The following is a 19,168-nucleotide window of genomic DNA, read 5'->3' on the forward strand; positions in this document are numbered from 1 at the left end:
TATTATATGCTAACAAGTTAAAAAAATATTCGCGATACGATCAACTGTTGGACGCTATAGCCAAGCCAGATTCGATTAATCCACTCCTGGTCGACAAACGACGACAGACCTACGGATATCCGTCCGTTGAACATGTGGACTGTGTCTACCCCGAGGGGGTTGAGGCAGCTTCACTGAGGGGGTTGCCCCGTCGAAGAGAAAGAAAGAAAGAGAGAGCAACCCCAGACGATGCGGAGACTGATAAAACTACGAATGATAACGCTGTCCCCGACTCGGTTGCCCTCTGCCCGCGCCCACAGTCCGTCTGTTTCTGACTATCCGCGATAATCTCGTGCTTCCGCATGCGGCGAAACAGTTTCGACCGTAAAGCTGATCCTTTCGCGCGGAAAACACTTCTGACTTTCAATCGAACCAACTTGCTACGATAAGCTGCCTCCAATTCCGAATATTCGTCCCTGTTTCTATATATTATGTAAAATTATGAGAAAACGTTATTTACGAAGAAATGTTTACGAAGCTATCCTAAAATATTGTTACAAACGGAAGACGGAGCTTTTATATGACTTTTCATAACGAATGTGTGAAATAGATTACTAACGAAATTTTAAAAGGCACCAATAATGGTGCTATAGAGCCGGAAAGATAATAATTTATTTATTACCAAACTCGCTACTATCATACAAGAAAATTAATAGCACCAATAACTTATAAAAATTACAATGCCTATCTTCCTCATTTACAAATAACCAAGATTATACAAAGATCTCAGTGATCGTTTTATCTGCTCGTTCGCTCTTCGGGAATTCTAACTGTGATTACACTATTATCTAACGATGATATATATCGAAGCCTAAACTTCCCCGAGTCCCTAACCACTCGATCGCGTTGATCCTTGAACCAGAGAACCCAGCACGACCGATAAGCTAAAGTATCATCACCAATCCCACGATATTCAGTTTCGATACGCGTTTACGCGTCAACACCAATAAACGTAGCGAAACGTCAACGAGAGAGGGGCAACAGCCAGTCCATCGATACGCGACCGATTGCCACAGTAAAAGATTTTCCCCTAGACTACGGTGCACAGGGTAGATCGTTATCGATTCCTGTGACCAAGATCGCAGCCCCGAATCAAAGCGGTTAGCAGCGGGTTACAAGCATACCGTACGCCACGAACGAAGAGAGCAACGTGTAAAGGTGCGCGATGCTCGCAGCTCGGGGGACGTGCATCTTCTTATGGCCGACGAGAAGACAGTAGTCCTTTCTCGTGAGAGATTCGCGGCCGATAACGAGCGTCCCGTTCGCTTCGTATATCGCTAGAGCTCTTTCGCTTCAAAACCCTTCGACTACCTGGTATTCGCGTTAGCGCAAACCCAACACACTCGCTGCCCTACAGAGGCAGAAAACTTTTCAAAAGCGTTCGCGTGTTCGTTCGAATCAACTACTTGAAGACGTGAGGCGCAGTGTAACGCGTCTTTTATTGGGACTATTAAATTATATAGAATCTTATGAGAGTAGGTACATTGCATGTATATTTGTATATGCGTATATATGTATTAGATTTTCCGAAAAGTGTCTTTCTTTCGCAAACGTGTTTTTACAACAGCGCACCTTCATACAGACGTGAAACCAAGTCTGTGAAATGTCGCGGTGTTTATCTCAACAGAACAAAATGGATCGTACGTAATTCGACAAAATAATATAAAACAAAAAATGTTGTGCGTCTATTATTTCCTCATAAAACGAAAGAAACTTTTCGGACAACCTAATATATGGTAGTTCGTTAAATGTTTCATTCGTGAAAACGATTAAATAGTACGTAGAGGTGAAAAGTATAAGTCGTATTAAAGTTGAAAAATCGCAGCGAGATTATTGAAACCCTTAAAAATTATTATCTCGTGTAAAACGTTACACCATAAGGAATTACGAGGAGAGTTCAATTCATCTTTAATTTTCCACTAGGATTTAGCGCATTATCGTTAATTTATTATGTTTCTATAATTATTATGAAAATACAAAATTCTGATTGATCGTTCCTATAATCCATTAATAATTCAATATTTATGTACAGCATTATATACAAATAATATACATACGTATATCATACGTATACATATACTTTATCTTACATTTTATTTACACTTTAGTTAAGAACTAAAAACCTCCAAATACACGGTGTTTCGTTGCATCGGAGCAGCGATACGAGAATACCAAGAGAGAGCGCAGCCGCAACATCGCAGCGGCTGCTTGCCGTTGATTCTCGCGCTCTTTCTGTTAGCGTTAGGCTACGCTCTCGACACGCTTGCCGATATCAGCCGATAAGATCGAGCCTGCATGTCGATGCCGGCTGGAGAAGCGACGAGAGGCGCGGATATGCTCGCAGCAACGGATCGCGGAGCACGGGGTCTGCGAGAGAGGTGAGGCGGCCAGCTAAGAAAGAAGCCCAGGTAACACGGTCGCGCGATCGACGAACGCGACGTGGGACGCGCAGCTGACACCTCTATACAAGCGCCAACGTTCCACCTAATTAACGCCGCGACCGCGTGCAACGCCGTTGTCAAAATAACACGGCGATCGGTCTTGCCGATCGACACTGACTCGTACCATTAACGCTGTTATCGGGTTAGATCAATTAGAGGGCTGGGAGCGTTCCATGCTTTCCTTCTCTTCAGGGAGGCGAACGAAAAGAAAAACGCGCCACTTGCGAAACCGATCGATGGAACGAAGAAGGAGTGCATCGAACGCCTCTCTATGTAAATAAGCCGTTTCTTTTTCCTGCTAGGATCAACGAGGTGTTGGCTGACACCTTCAGCTGCGAGCTTGCTGACGACACTTTATTTATTTGGGTCAACGCGTTTCTCGCACTGTACGCTCAAACTTTTGCTTCTTTTTTTAAGAGGTCGTACGAGTTAAATTTCTGAGCTTAGACGGTATTAATATTAAGTCGAAGCTGAAGATTCGATTATGTGACCTGCGCTTGGTAAATCTTATGAGAGGTGGCGGGAAGAGTGGTCATTTCTTACGCGAACAGAAAAGCACGTCATACTAGGCATACTTTCGATGCAACAAAAATCGCACAGTCCAAACTCTGTTGCTTGTACTGTAATTATATGATCTACTTATTAATTCTTTCATCGGTACGGGCGATTTCTCAACTATATAGAAAATCACTATCAGTTAAGGAACCAGTTTCTGGAAAATTGACGTGGATCACTTACAGCTGGAGATATTAGCATTTTAAACGATAACGCTTTATAATACGTGTTCAATGTTTGTATTTACTACGTTTTGTCCAACAAACTGCGAAGATATTTCGTGAAATTAAAATGCCGAGAGATTGAACAAATTGCTTTCTTGCTTCGTCGAATCGAACAAGAGAATAATCCTGACAACTCGTCTATCAAATCTCAGCTCGTCTATCTAAACAGCAAGCTGATAAATCGTCAAATCCTTTCACGTCAAATACGCGTTAAATACGCGCGAAAGTCATTCAGAGTCGTCAGAACCAGGAATCATCCTATTCTCCTGACTCGCTAGTAGCGAGCTCGCTCGACAGGCACGGCAATTTGTCTTTTCCTCCTTCGAGGGAACCTAATATCAATTTCTCAGCAAAGACTGATTACGTTGAACCCACGCGGTCGGTCTGTTCCTCGTTTCTCGACGCGACACGTCATTCGAAGCTCGTCGAACAGCGCTGTTTAAAGTGCGAACACGTGGGTGGCTACGGCGGCCGGAGTAACGAGGAAGGGAACCAGGAGAGGAGGTAAGAGAAACGAGAAAGAGGACGAGAAGGAGGAGCCTGGCGCGAGAAAGACGAACGAAGAAGGAGGACATTTAAGAAAGATTGAGGAGCGGCATCACCTCATTCCACCTTCTTATCTATGCATCTCAAAGAGAGAATTTGTGTGTGTGTACGCATGTACAGTCACCCACGGAAGTCTTTATGTGCTTTATAAAAGATGCATTTTTATTTAAATAAGACGTATACTATTATCCAGAAGCGTTTGACACCTGTTAATTCCTTTAATCGCCCTTAGTTCAAACGTTATTCTTAAGGTTCCAAAGCTGGATTTACATTTCGTAATAGAAAATACCCTCTACGATTAAATAATCGAACTTTCATTCTATCAAAAGTGAAAATAAAATTGTTACTTACAATAAAAAAAAAAGAAGAAACACGCACGTGAAGAAATCATCGAAAAAGAACTGGTTTTAGATTTTATACCAGAAAACATTCTCCACGATCAAATAATTGAACTCCCGTTCCATCAAAAGCGAAGATAAAATCTCCTCGTACATCCAAGACTCCAGATTCCCGTTTCACCAAGAACAATCTACGGAACAATTTCGCCAACGACTCTATCGGAACAACACATCGACCTTAACAAGCGAATCTCGACCACACGACACGCCGGGAACACAGGAAGACGGAGAGATTCGACGCGAGATCAGAAGGGGGTTGAATTATGAGGACAAACGAAGAACAGAATCGCGTGACGACAATTATCGCGAGGCTAGCTTAGCCGTAAGATGGAGGAGCGACAATCTCTGTGGTACAACGGTGACTGACAACGAACCAGAGACTCAACTTATGTGGAGAACCCAGGTTGGAACGTGGCAAAACGAGGAGGGGACAGGGAAAGGAGTTTGTACTGTGCTTAAGGTGTTTGCCGAGCAAATACGAGGCGGGCAATTAGGTCTCTTCAGACACGGCGGCGCGCGTGCCGTTGTTTGTCCGGCTAAACAAGATATTATTACGGGCGGCGTGCACTCGAGACGAGACACGAGCTCGGATCTTGTTCCCGCCAACTTTCTGGTATCGCTTCTGGAAACAAATAAGAGGCCTGACCGTGTTACGATGCTCACGAGTCTCTTAAACTTTACATAGAGCTTGTCGTGTCAGTGGAACGACGTGATTTCATCATGGACTATTTCTGTATGTACAAGCAGGCCTGTGTGAAACGTGCGATCTGATAGCTGTAATTATTTGGTAACTTAGTTTTTCGTTCTACGATGAACGCTTGAGACTCGTAGCATAACTCGATAAATTATCGTTTTAAATATACATATAGAATTAGAATAAAACTCGACGTCATCTTCTTGCTACAAGTCCCATTATTTTCTCTTCCATTTTAACTGCTCGTTCCAACGCGGCAGACCACCGTCGTTGCGAACGATTGTAAAAACATGATACTTGACTTACAATCAGAATTGCACATTGACATTACAATGTTATTCGCGATACAGCCTTGTTAATGACAATCATTCCTAATAACTCGTTCGAAAAGCCTTTGCAAATACTTTCAGTATAAAACGAGAACACGTTACTCGATTATACCTAAGAAGAATCAGCGTTGCTCGATGCAGCGTTTATCGACGTTCCGTCAAAATTTCAACGATAGTTGGACGAATCTTGAAGTCCTTTTCATTTTCACGAACATGGACGAACGAAACCAGCGTAGAAAAGGGAGAAAAGTAAATTGTTCGCGTGCATTGTATCGAGAGAACGGAAAGAAAAAGATGATACGGACGCGTTTATTCGGTCGAACGTCGTTCGTTCGTGGTTTAATTGCCATCGAAAGGTCGTCCTTAATTTTACGTTATCTCGATCGAGAGAATTTCGAGGCCGGTACTGCCACGAAATGACCGAGGCGCCACTCTTATCTGAAGAGGCACGGATAAGCCCGATGATTGAGGAGAAAAGGAGCACTCGAGATACCTACGGCGTCGGGAACCAAAGAGAGGGGGCCAAAATTGTTGAGAAATGACACACACACGCACCGATACACGCGTAATACAACGCACCCACGTTCAACCCTCTCTCGTTAACGCGAACGACGCGTTAACGAATCGGATACGCCTCTCTTATCGCTAGATTCTCATCTGCAGGTAATCAGCTATCAGTGCATACGAGTTTTCGTGCATACTGTACATTTGATTCCGACCGATTTCTCTTTGAAGCTCGACCCGAAACGAGAAACCCTTTGACACGATTCAGCTAGTTATACCAACCGCGATATTCCTCTAGATACGTACATCTCGTTCGTCTACGTGGATCGGTTTAAGTGGAATTAAAAAAAAAAATGAAAAAAGAGGAAAAAAGGCGGACGTTGTCGAAGAGAAGCTATCGCGTGGAAATCGTTCGCGGAATACTCCAGTTGCGAAACCGAGACAATTATCTGATTCGGCCGTAGCGAACAACGAAACAACAACGGCCAAATCGTTCTGACCGAGATCAGATGCGATCTTCTCCGCGGTCTCTCCTCCCCCGCTTCTATATCTCGCTCTTACTATCTATCTCCTTCCGTCTGTTAAACATAAGAGTGAGAGAGAGAGAGAAAGAGAGAGACTGGGAGAAGAAGAAACTCTCGTTGTTCCGATCAGTTAACACTAATGAGCGATATATTTGGAAGACTGGCAAAACTGGCCAGAGCGAACGTTTCATACATGCCTCTCTCGCATGCCACCAAAAACAGTATACTTTAATGCTTCTACTCGGAGCCTCTTTTGTTCGTTTAAATAGCTAACAATAATTTTAATTAAGAATACCACTCGACGTACGTACGTACGTACGTTCGATGCAGAGGATGGTCAAGAGTACCGATGACCTAAAAATCGTTAATTGTCGGACGAGTTATTATCTTTGGCAGACTAATTACCATCTTTAAGCTTTCACCTTGAGACAAGAAAATGGACCATCGCCCGTCTTTCGACTAATTTGTCATTCGAGAGGGAAAAAATTGACAAACTGACTGTGGCAGATGGTTAGAGTCTTTGGTTAAACACGATCCTCCGGGTTTATACTTGGCTCTGAAATGGCGACGACGAGGAGACAGTTTTTGCAGCGGACAATTACTACGCAAATACAAGTTTCAACGAGACAAGTGTTACCCGTATTAGGTCTCGTACGTCAATGTGGACACAGACACAGAAGCGAGTGGACGAGCGTGTATCGTGATCAGAGGCGAGAGACGAGCCGGGCACCAGCTACCCTTGCTCCTGACTGTCCGCTTTATCTCAAGACTTGAGAAAACGCAGACGCTTCGTAGCGAGGCTAATCTGCCTGGTATCGAGGCCCTAAAACCGCCGCCAGGAGGCCAGAGACAACGGTAATAGGACAGGGAACCGCGTCTACTGGAATGCTACGCGAACTTTGCTATATACACGCGACGTGGAATAAAACGGAGCTCCATCTATCTCTCGCTCTCCCTTGTCCACTGACAATAAGAAACGAAGAATTTGTGAGAGAGACGCGAGGATATTGAGAAATAGATTTGTGGCTTTCCGATAACGACATAGATCGATAGAATTATATCGTACGATATACGCGTATAATAGACGCGCGATATATCTGGAATAGAATTGTGTCTTTCTGAAAATGATACGAATTACTGGAATTATATCATTCATATATTTTATAAGCGGGTGATTTAATCTTTGAAAGTCTCCTTTCGAATTTACTGTTACGCGATTCGAGATATTCTTGATCCGCCTAACTTCTACATCGAGCGAATCTTTTCTATCCTCCACTCTCACGCGTTACATTACACGCGAACATCGAAAGAACTCCACAATATGGAGATGACGAATCCTGCAATAAAATCTGATAACGAGCCATCGTTTGTTACGAGTAGCGTCTTAGAGAGTAAAGAACACATCGGGCAACCTGCAAACTCGATAAGACCTTGCGATCACCCAGCCAAATAAATTACAAATAAAAAATCGCTATTAGCGAAATCATCGATACTTAAACGATCGCCCTATCTTCGCGATAAAAAGAACGTACACGAACTCTCGAACCAGTGAGCCAGTACGCGATTAAAGGCCGAACAATGCCGGTGCCGAAAGATCCCGTAGATCGCAGGCCAACGATTCGCGTAATTAGAACGGGACCGTGGTAGATGATCAGATTTTTCAACGAGGCTACCACGATCGCGACAAAAGAACTCGAGCGATATGGTTCGCTCGCGAACGCAAAACGACAGAGATACCACACGGTGGGGGTTTCGTTGTATTGTTTGAAGCCGCGACCGAGATTATTCATATCCACGCGCGTACGTCGACGGCACACTGTCGATTAGTCGTCGCGATGCTTTTGATCGGCGGATCGTACGAACGTGACGATCGCCAGGTTGAAATCTCCTATCACTGGCTATCAGCTCATTACGCTAATATTCACTCGGAATGCCAGACCGATACGATATCTCGATCGTGCCTCTCGCGATTCGCAAAGGCCTTTTTGCGGCTCTCTCTCTCTCTCTCTCTCTCTCTCTCTCTTTCTCTCTCTCTTTCTCCCTGTGTACGTGTAACCGTTGCATACGAACACACGTTGTGCCATTTTTGGAGCTGGTTGTGTTTCACCCATTCCCAATACCGAGCACTTTCGCGAAATCATATCCGCATTTGCGATCACGTCACGGCTTATCGACTCGATTTCGTTTCGAACACGATACACGACCTCCTGCTCCGAGTAGTTTAAACGCTTTTCAAACAGATGTTCCTGCTCGTGATTCTGCCCGCTGTTTCGGTATCCCGCGTTGAGTGCGAGTTACGCCAGCCAAATTCAATTATATTGGCTGTAGTGTTGCAACCTGAATTCGTGAGATACGAGCGTATAAAGAAGAAGAAATTAAGAATCGTAAATTCTCTCGGGGATTGTTAAACGATTAAATTGCACGTTCCGCGTTACATTCCTAATTTAACGGCTAACCCCCGAAAACAGTAGAGGAGAGAAGAAAGACAGAGAGAGGCTCGACGCGAGCTCTTCACTTAACACGAAACACATGTCGGCCGCATCAAGCATGTTCCCACCACGAATCTATTAAACCTTATCGAGGGTAGACTATCAAAAAATTCTCGGAACAAACGCGCCCGGTCACGAGGCTTGAATACAACGATGAAAAGAAGAGGGTGGAAGGGAGAGAGAGAGAAGAGGAAAGAGCGAAAGGAGGGGAAAGGTGGAACAGGGAAAACGAAAGAGAGGAAGAGATAAAGGAGAAATCAAGGCAAAAGGTAAAAGAGGCCAGTTGTGTGTGTCCAGCATCGGAAGGTACATCGCGGTTATCGGCGTAAAGCCGCGTTTACACGCGTGTAAAGCTGGTACGAAGGCTGGTTGACACCGTAGCGGAGAGGGCCAGCGGAAGGAAGGCTCGGGAAGGAGGCCTAACACACGCGGACGGGATAAGGGAGAGAAGAGGAGAACTCGCAGACACCATTCCAACGATGCCAGGGCCGTGTCGTAACAGGCTGGAGTGACACCACAATGCGGTGTAGCAATTTGTAGGCTCGCCCTTCGTCCTTCCTCCCCTGGTGTCTCTCTGGTGCCGCACAGCCTCCAGCAGCCGCCTCTTCCTCCGCTGTATTTATGAGCTGAGTCGAGAGAACGCCTGTATCGGTTCCTCTCGCGCCGCGGTTAAGGCAGGAAGGACGATGCAGGGCGCACGAAACGAGTACACACACGGCCTTCTTCCTCTTCTTCTTCTCTCCTTGCGAGCAACCGAACCCGCGCCGCGCGCCGATCGGCGACGAACGTATATACCAATGGAGCAAGAAGACGAGGAGGAAGAAGGGGAGAAGAAAAGGAAGAAGAAACGCGAGTGAAAGAAGAACAGACGTAACTATAGTAAAAGGAAGATAAAACAAGGGGGAGGGAGAACGAGATAGAGAAAAGGAAAAGGGTGATGAACAGAGAAGGTGGGTTGAACGGAGGAGGATCGAGAGAAGAGAAGGGCTAACTAGACGAGATCAACGCCGCGATAGTTGTCTCTCGTGCGTTTCTTCGCAAAGAAGACACGAGGGGAGGGAGAAGGAAAAAGAAGGTGGACCGATGGCGAGGAGAGACTCGACGAGGTGGAACAAGTTAGCGAACAGGGGAAAACAAGAAGGATAGAGAACACAAGGGGAGAGACATTTGCGGCGGTTGTGGATTCATGCGTTTGCGCGGAATAAGGGACCCAGGCGAGGAAGATAAGGGACGCTGATGGACCTTCCTCTTCTCTTTGCTTCTTCTTGTCTCTTTCTTCTTCCTTCTTGCTTCTTCCTTCGCCTTTTCTCATCTTCTTCTTCTTCTTTCCCTTGCTTTCCTGCCATCCACGTATCCACACGTACGTACAGACAAACGTATACGTACGTGTAACACGTACAGCGTTCTTCTTGCTTCTCCGTCTTTTCGTCTTCGCCGTTTGCTTCCTCTAGTTCTTCTTCCTCTTCCCTTTCACGTCACCCGCTCATTGCACACACCAGCGGCCGATCGACACTGATAGCCGCAACGACTGTTCGCGGGTAACCGGCCACGACGGAATTTGCGACTTCGCTTTTGTGCCTTCCTTCAGGATCCGGTCAGGGAGGGAAGCGTGCCCCTTTGTAACCGATAGATTCGAGCACGAGATTTCGGGAATCTTCACCCGGCCAATTGAATTCCTTTCCTGCCCTGGCTATAACCGATTCCGAGAAACGTAATTAACCGTTCCGCGTTCGACCGCTCTCTCTCCTTTTTTCTTTCTCCTCCACACAAGCTGTCTTTATATAAATCGTACGGAACACGGTGGCAGGTGGTATCCGATCGTTACTCTCGTATCTTCTGCTTATTTCTATCTTCTCTTCAGACATTTTCAAATACTCCCACCATTTAACATTTAAGCGATGCTTTAGAGCCTGGAATCGCCTCGGATCTTACAAACTTTCTTATAATTTCGTTTTTAACGCTTCTCGTACGTAGTCTCCCGTTTTTCATTATTCAACAGTTTTCTATTTGCCAGTGAAAATTGTACAAAATAGATACAGTTGAATTTTGTATAGAAACTACTATTTTACATGTAACTGTATATTTTATTTTAACGAATAACAATCTTTGACAAAGCTGAGACGAAACCTGCAAAAATATGGAACACAGTAGCAAGGCAAACTGATAAGCGGATTCAACAAATTCCAATCGCACGAAGATACACAGACGGAAACGCCGTGTACTCGGAAAAGAAAACGAGGCGAGGGAAACGTTACAAGGTGAATATCACCATCGAGAAGAGACAACAGCACAATCTGCTGAAAAGGATTAATAAATGAAAGATTCGATATTTAACGCTTCGACGACGATTACAGCAGGAACTTGAAGAACGCGACAATCGAACCGTACGAAACGATCTTCCCTCGGAATGGTTTTAACCCCCGTGTCCAGGCGAAACGAGCCGATGCTGCGCGCAGATATTACTTACGGGCAACACGATTCAATAAAACATCGTATAAAATCATTGGTTATTAATTTGACGGCTACGCTCGACGGGGGGTGATTGCTGCCTCTCCACGGGGTGCCTTTTATCCCTGGCATCGTCGATTACCGCCGCGATACAAGCGGAGATCCAGCCTTCTCCTGTACCTTGCCACGAAGAGGATTCGGTATCTCGCGACGCTGCTTTTTCAACGAAAAATAATCGAGATATTAAGGAAGGCAGATGATAGCGTTTCGACCTGTTCACGCCTCGCGGTGTAAAGCAGATTCAACGGAAGCGAAGGCTAAAAGTGAGAAATAATTTTCACGCTATCATTTATTACTGCCCCTTGTACTATCAACGTCTGTTTCTTTTCTCGTAGAAAAGGTATAAAATCGCGTAATTGAGAAATGTGTTCAACCCGTAATTGGTATGGTGATTGTTTTAATCAGGTAGACAATACGTTCAGAAACTTACGGATAAGTGGAAATATAAAAGATGTATTATTGTAGGATCTTATATTACAATTAGTTTATTTACAATAGATGGATTAAACTGATGTTTAACGTGGAAAACGTGGATGTAAAACAGGAAACGATGGTTGTTTAACGTGAACTAATCACAATAACGTATTATAATTAAAACAACTAGATAGTTAATTTGCTACTCTCGTCACCACGAATCCAACGCTCTCTCGACAACACTAGTGTCACATAGGAGACACAAGAAATCACGAAACCGATAGCTGAAGAAATTGAACTTTGTATATGATAATAGAATTTATTATGCAAATCCAACAGAGTGACGGTTCAAAGTGTTACAACAGAATGATTCAAAGTATTACAAGAGACTGGGGCGAGCGCTTATTTTGGAGGGTTTTTATACTGAGATTTTAGTCCCTCTGGAGGGGTTGTCGTTTGGTGTATCTCAGAGGCGCCTATTCCGTTACTATTTGGTTATTGTTTCGATGCCTGTGGTACGCAGGATGTCTAGTTTATCATATTACTGTTTCTGAACGGGTGGCCTTCTTGAACCTGTGACACTAGCAACACTCTCTCGACAACGCAATTCGCACTCTCTGACTTCTCAAGTCACAATGACTGTTAACACGTTGGTCGCTCAGCCTGATTCGGCTAAGTTTCCCACGGGGCCCAAATGCGACTGTCGGTACGCTTTTCGGCTAGAGTGGCAGATATCCCAGATTTTTCATTTAGTCGAGAAGCATACTTCTTGTGAGACGCACATCGGTGATTTTTTCATCCTCAAAATGTTTAATAGAAATAATAACATGAAAATATATTTGCAATTGAGGAGAGTAGTATACAATAATGGAAAAACTGGTATCGGCAGAAGTGACCAGATGGTCTCACATACCACTACGATACGGAAAAGCATCAAGTGGTATCGGAAATTAGTATTTACTCTTAGGAACAACTATAGTAAATGCTCATATTGTGTACCAAACAGCCACAAATAAAAAAAATACAGATAAGAAAATTTCGGGAAATTCTCGTTTCCGAATGGTCCGATGTGTCCTCGGGAAAATACTGTGCCCGACAAACATCGGTAAAAACGAAGAAGGGTCCCACCATTTGGATATTCGTAAGAATCAGCAGGGCAAGCCTATAAGAAGGATGTGCACCCTATGTTACGAGAAGAAGAGGCAGATTGTCGCACGCCAAGAAGCGAGAAAAAACGTAAAAAAGACTAAAACATATTGTTCGAAGTGTCCAAAATTACCCTAAATGTGTTTGGAATGTTTTAACGACATAATATAATATTTTATCCAGAATATAAATTAATAAAAAGTATGGTATAATGTGTTTTTAATATTTTTATGTTGTATATCCTATATATAATATCCTATATTTAATTAACTCGAACAAGAAGAGCGTCACCCATATTTGGGTAACGGGGCCCCCAAGGAAGCATACCCGTCACATAGATATGGGTAACGTGGCGACCAATGTGTTAATTCATTTTTATCCCTTAGCAACCCCTTGTCTTTTGTCTTAGCCCCATCATGCACATGTTCCACAACCGCTTGTTTATAATTCGCCCGATATCTCTTAGGCCTTTCGTCAACGATACTACATTATCGTACGTTGCATTTACTCGTTTTATTTGAAGCTTACCAATGTACATTTTATCGAGTAGCTGCTAGTACGCACGATAGCTCGCGACAAACATTTCTCCAATTAACTTTCCATCGACGAATTCCTAATTCGTACTACAATTTACCATCTAATCGTTTCGCGTTACCGATAGAAAATTCAATAACCCTTGCTCTCCATTAAAATTCCGTTAAATCTTAGTTTAATCATATATTCCATACAGCAAATGCAAGAAAAGCAAGAAACCAACGATTCGCCGATCCCTCGGCGATCGAGGCGAATTCTTAGTTCGCAGACGGAAAGAGTTGCTGCAACCAGGAACCAGTAATAACGAGTCGGCGATGACGCACCGATATCCAAAAAGGTAAAACAATTTTCTCTATGCTGCTTGCGAGATATCCCGACGATAAAACTGACTCTTACAACGACAAATTTTTCACGTGTATTCAAGGTAAAGAGGGAATTATGCGAACGAAGAAACCGAAAAGAAAAACGTTCGTATGCGCTTGCTGGATACGAAGAGATAAGAAAAATCGTCTGGTGACGTCAATTATTTTTAATCTATCGCGTTGGTTATCGAGCACGAGGACCGTGCCTCTTCCGCGAAGGACGTATCTCGCCGTATAAGCGTTTAATCGCGCGCGTCCTTTCCGAAATCGGCGAACTTTAGTTGCGCAACCGGCCGACGCGCGTATTTTAAAGTCCTCCGCGACGATAAGCGGCAGATAGGTTAATCTTTAAAGCGATCGCGTTGCACCGTCGCGAATTTCAGGCACGTACGAACGCGGCCGACGAAAAGCCAGGAAATTTGAACAATTTCGTGAAGAATCGTTCTGTAAATACGAAACTATTCAAACGCTAGTATAACAAATTATTTATTGGAAACAGCGTTCGCTCTTTTTCGTAGATATAGCAGCGGACTCACTATGCATCCAGATTGTCTGTGTTGGATCTCGTGTCGGTAATTAAGACAGTAATAAGATGCTAATCTCAAGCTTGTAAAATTTTCTAAATACTCTTATAAACGTTATAAAAGTATAAAGTTGCTTTAGAAGTACGAAACATCGGTCGGAACAGTCTCCGATTAAATTAAAAATACAAAAAGCGTAGAAACTCTGCCATACAAAAATTTCCAACATCTATTGTCCCATTCGTATTCTTCGAATTATCGATCTCTCATCACGTGTCCATTTTACCGTATCCATTATTAACACTTTGACTACCACGTTGATCACATACCTAACCACATGCCACGGTTTCTCCTATGACGCCACGGTGGTCATTGGTGACCGGAGCGCTTCAACTTCTTACAATTGTAAAAATTGAATGAAAATTGAAGTTAGGGTATTTTGAATATAACCGATAAATAGAAGATACTTTGAAATAAAAGGTGCCCCATTGAACAATTAAACATTTTTATTAAAACATCAATAAAAAAAAAAAAATGAGAAGAGATCTTGCATCTAACAGTGCACTGTTAAACACAAATGTGGCTCATCGATACAAATCGATACATCGATTTTTGGTCCGATTTTTAACAATTTTTTACCCTAACTGTTTAACCAAACCACTGTACCATGCGAAGCTGAAGTTACCCTTAAGAACCAGCGCAGAAGCAGCGAGTGAACCAAGAAAGGCCTGCTCGTTTCACGATCGCTCGTTATTAACTCAATTACCGTTGTTCCCAATTAGCAGTCACGCGCGTGGCTCAACGTGCCACACAATAATTACAGGGACATTAACGTCCAGGTGACAAAAAAGCGGTCGAACATCTTTTAGATACTTCCACGAAAATTACAAAAGGGGAAGAGAAAGAAAAAGAGAAGGATGCGAACGATCGAACGTTTTAACACGTTGACTGCTGCGTCATCCATATTCGGATGACAACAAAGTTTCCGATAGGGCCGCGTCATCCATATTCAAGTGACGCTTATTTGTCTATTTGCGGAGGATCGTCGCAAGTATTTGGAAAGATCTTCCACAGGAAGTAATAAAACTATTGAATTGTTATAAAAGTAATACGAAAATAATTTATTAATAAAATCATTTAAAATATAAAACTTTAAAGCATTCTATACAAAGCTGAGGTTAGTCAGAATAATTTGGACAATAAGTTGTCGTTTTCTTTAAATTCCCTCGCGTCTTTTATCGGTCCGTTCTTTTATCTGTATAACATAGTTTGCATGCGCGTCTAATGCTTCTTCCGCAATCATTTTTCCGAACGACGATATTGTGCTGACTTCGTCGAAGACAAGGATTCTTTATATTTTGAGACAACCCTAATAATTTTGCAGTCTTTCCTTTTTTTGCAATTTTTCCTTCCTTGGTGCAATTTTGTAAACCGTCAAAGCGTTTACAACAGAAATTCCCAGAAGGAGTAGAATGCCAAGTTTTCGGTACCATTTGATTGCTTTTTTAATTGCGGTGGCATAAGAAACCATTTCATCGTAATAATTTGTACCGCACTGGTGGCTTGAAGGAGATGAAGTGGTATGTCGTGATAGGTGTAGAAGGAATGCTCAGATGTTTCAACTAAAAAACGTTTATTAGCTTTGAAACAACTGACGTCCAATAACAACTAGCAACAAACAACAATTGACAACAATTAACAATTAACAATTAACAACGCTTGGTAACGATCAATGCTCGACGCAGGTTATAGGAAGTCGACTACTCGTCTATCAGCGCTCGTTTCGCGTAATCCTTCGCCCTTCGCAGCTCGGAGACTGAATCTCTTTGATTCAAAAGCCACGCTGATTCGTTTCTTTGTTGGTCATCGATATCGCGCGCGTTTGTTAGAAATCCGCGACGACTGTCGCGTGTGCGGTCTCGCGAAAATTTGGCGAAGGAGCCGTAGGGATATCAATGACACCTAAGGCTTGTCGGCATAGCGCTTTTAAGATAAAGCGCTTTGTGCCGCGAAACCGTTGGAAATTTCCGAGGTCGAGTGCCGCCACAGAGATTTCATTGAAAACATTGCGCGACAGTCAACGTGTTAAGGATAACAAACGTGGTCTCGTCGTGAAATCGCGGAAATATCGCGTAAAGCGTGTTAAAACGGTTGTCTAACTACGATACAATCATTGAGAATATTCTGCAGACTAAGAACCCTTTGGTAATTAACTGCTTGAGTTACAGTGACTCTTATCAATATCCAGGATTATTCCTTGTTGAGATTATTAAATGTATAAAGAGAGAAAACGCGTGGATAAAGTGTAAGGTACAAAATATATATATTTAATTTAATAGAGAAGTGTAATGATAAGTGGGAATACAATTTGAGGTGGTCCAGATCCGCACGCTAGCGGCGTTACCTTATAACTGAAAACCCCGAAGCCAACGTCGTCTATCTACTGTTTATAGTCTGCCTTCATGCTAGTCTTTTGTCTATATGCTGTCGATGGCTTCAGCGCTTGAGAAAACTAAAAAGACCAGATGTAGAATTTTCGTAGAAGTGGTCAACACTTCAACATTCCTGTCTATTATTACTAGCAACGATAAATCTGCGATTGAATCACATCCTGTTCTCTTCCCGTAGGAGAGAATAATTTTCCTGTGTAATCTTCCATTAAAAGTCCTCGAGAACTTAGAAACTTCGAAAAAGGCAAAAGAATAAGATAATAGGAAATGACAAGAATTATGAATTTCCCCGCTGTGACAACCGTTTAAACACACCAATTTACATAAAATATTGCCTTTTACAAAGGAAAAAACATGGATCGCTAAATGATGATTTTACAGCCGATCCTTAAGTATTTAGAAACTTGGAAAGGGTAAAAATATTAAACGATAGAAAGTAATAAGAATTATGGGTCTTCCCGGCGAGACAGCCGTTTTAACACACTGTGTGCGGCGTGGCGATGAACAGGATGGAAAGAGGAGCGGAGAGGAGAAACACCCGGTTCGACGAGTCGCGGCCACGTGAAAGTGGCCGGCGACTTTCGTGATCGCGGGGGCCACGTGATCCAGCCGCGACACAAGGGCGGCGAGGGACGAAGGATCCCGTCGGAATCGGCACCCGCGATCTCGTCTGGCCTCGATCGGTTTTACGCCGAGATCCAGAAACATATACGTATACGCCGAGATACGAATTCGTGCAGCCGAACCGATCCCCGTTTTGCCAACTCGATACCATCGACAAAAGTCCTGCGGAATCGTGGAAGCTTTAATTGGTGGCTGTAGGTACACGAGTGTCGCGAATCCACCTGACTGCGTAAGAGTTCGCCAAAAAGAGATATTGGGAAGCACGTTGGGGATGGCGAGTGAAGAAATAGAAAATTAGCTTTACGAAAAAATGACGAAGAGTATGATGGAAGAGAGTTTTAATTTTTTTCAAAGTATCGAATACTTCGGATGCGAATTCTTTTTCTTTTTCATAGAAAAACAAATTGGTATGATCGTCATTGAGAAAAATATTTCCTGTATTGTTTAAGATATTAATTGGATCGTTACGTGTGTATTTAATCCTTAATTATGGAATTTTTGTTTTATTACTATGACCTAATGGAAGATTTTTAAAACTACAGTGTATTTGAATGAAAAACATTTGATAAACAAATATTAGCGAATAGTTTGAATATAGATGTACGTGTAAGAAAGTTAATGCTGTCTATTACTGAAATGAAAAAACCATCTCATAAACTTACTTGTTTTTACCATTTCACTTGAATGGAAATGTGTCTGCATATACATACAGTGAATTGCGCTACATACGTCAGCGATCAATTTTAACATCAAAGAATTATATCGCACTTTTGCTGCGTAAACTACACGAAGTGTGTTTTTTCTTCTATTGGTATACACGCGTCTGTGATAAAAGAACTATTAGTTATATATATGAAGAAAAATGTCGTCTTCCAAAATTAAGAATTATAGTTTATAAGAATTTTGCTTCTTATGAAGAATATACGGTTTGTTTCGCAATAGACGATAATAATGATTAGGTTTCAATGTGTTGCTGTAAGAACGTAAACAGTAATCGTGGCGCAGAATTCAGAAAAGCGATATAAAACCATTTCTAAGTAAAAACGCAATAAGTAGAATACGTTAATACGACCGAAAACAAATTTACCAACGATGAACTCATATATAATAGTATGCATCAAAGATAATATTTGAATATCTACTTGTAATAAAATGGCGTCAAAATTAATATATAATGGCTTGTGACAGATATGTATCTACTACGTATATATGTAGATATAACAAATTTATCGAAACATATTTCCTAACTTTAATACATTCCGAGACACGTTGACACTTCAACGTATCACAGCGTTATATAATAAAATATTGATTCCAATGATCTGTAACGGTATTATATCATTTTCCCTGATTAACGTACAAATGTGAAATGCAATGATTTCTATGACATTGGCATACGCACGCGGTTCGAGCGCTGCATGTGTGGTCAACCACGTGATCCGCGAGAGCTCGAAAGGTCAGCCGACAACAACCGACCTGTCGAATGACAACTGTTCTCTCCCAATACCAGCTAACCTAACATTCCAATCGATCGAACGAAACACATACAAAAAAATTACAGAAAAGATCGTGCACATGATTGATTCTCTGCAAAAGAAAGATAATTCAATACCCCTGTAACGTTAAATCTCGATCGAATAACTTCGAAGCTATCTACGTATGTTCCCGCCAGTAAGATATCACGATACAAACGCTGATTGGCTAGACACGTTATGCAGTATCGAGCTCGTTCGAAAAGATATAACCGATAAAAAATGGCGGAAAGAACTGTTGTCTCCGAGAAAGAATTCTAACCGACGCGAATCAACCGAGACAGTTTGCATGGCACGTAAGCGCCGACTGGAAACGTGGTCTGACAAGCAAAGA

The 19,168-nt window shown here is 42.6% G+C and overlaps 1 protein-coding gene across 1 annotated transcript in view; it reads right to left on the reverse strand.

The window, feature by feature from the left end:
- Window positions 1–19,168, reverse strand: part of LOC126917310 (zinc finger protein ush) — a 202,203-nt gene that overhangs the window by 182,341 nt on the left and 694 nt on the right. The gene's annotated exons all lie outside the window — the stretch shown is intronic.

Source organism: Bombus affinis, chromosome 6 (genome assembly GCF_024516045.1).
Source record: "Bombus affinis isolate iyBomAffi1 chromosome 6, iyBomAffi1.2, whole genome shotgun sequence".
NCBI classification, from domain to species: Eukaryota; Metazoa; Arthropoda; class Insecta; order Hymenoptera; family Apidae; genus Bombus; species Bombus affinis.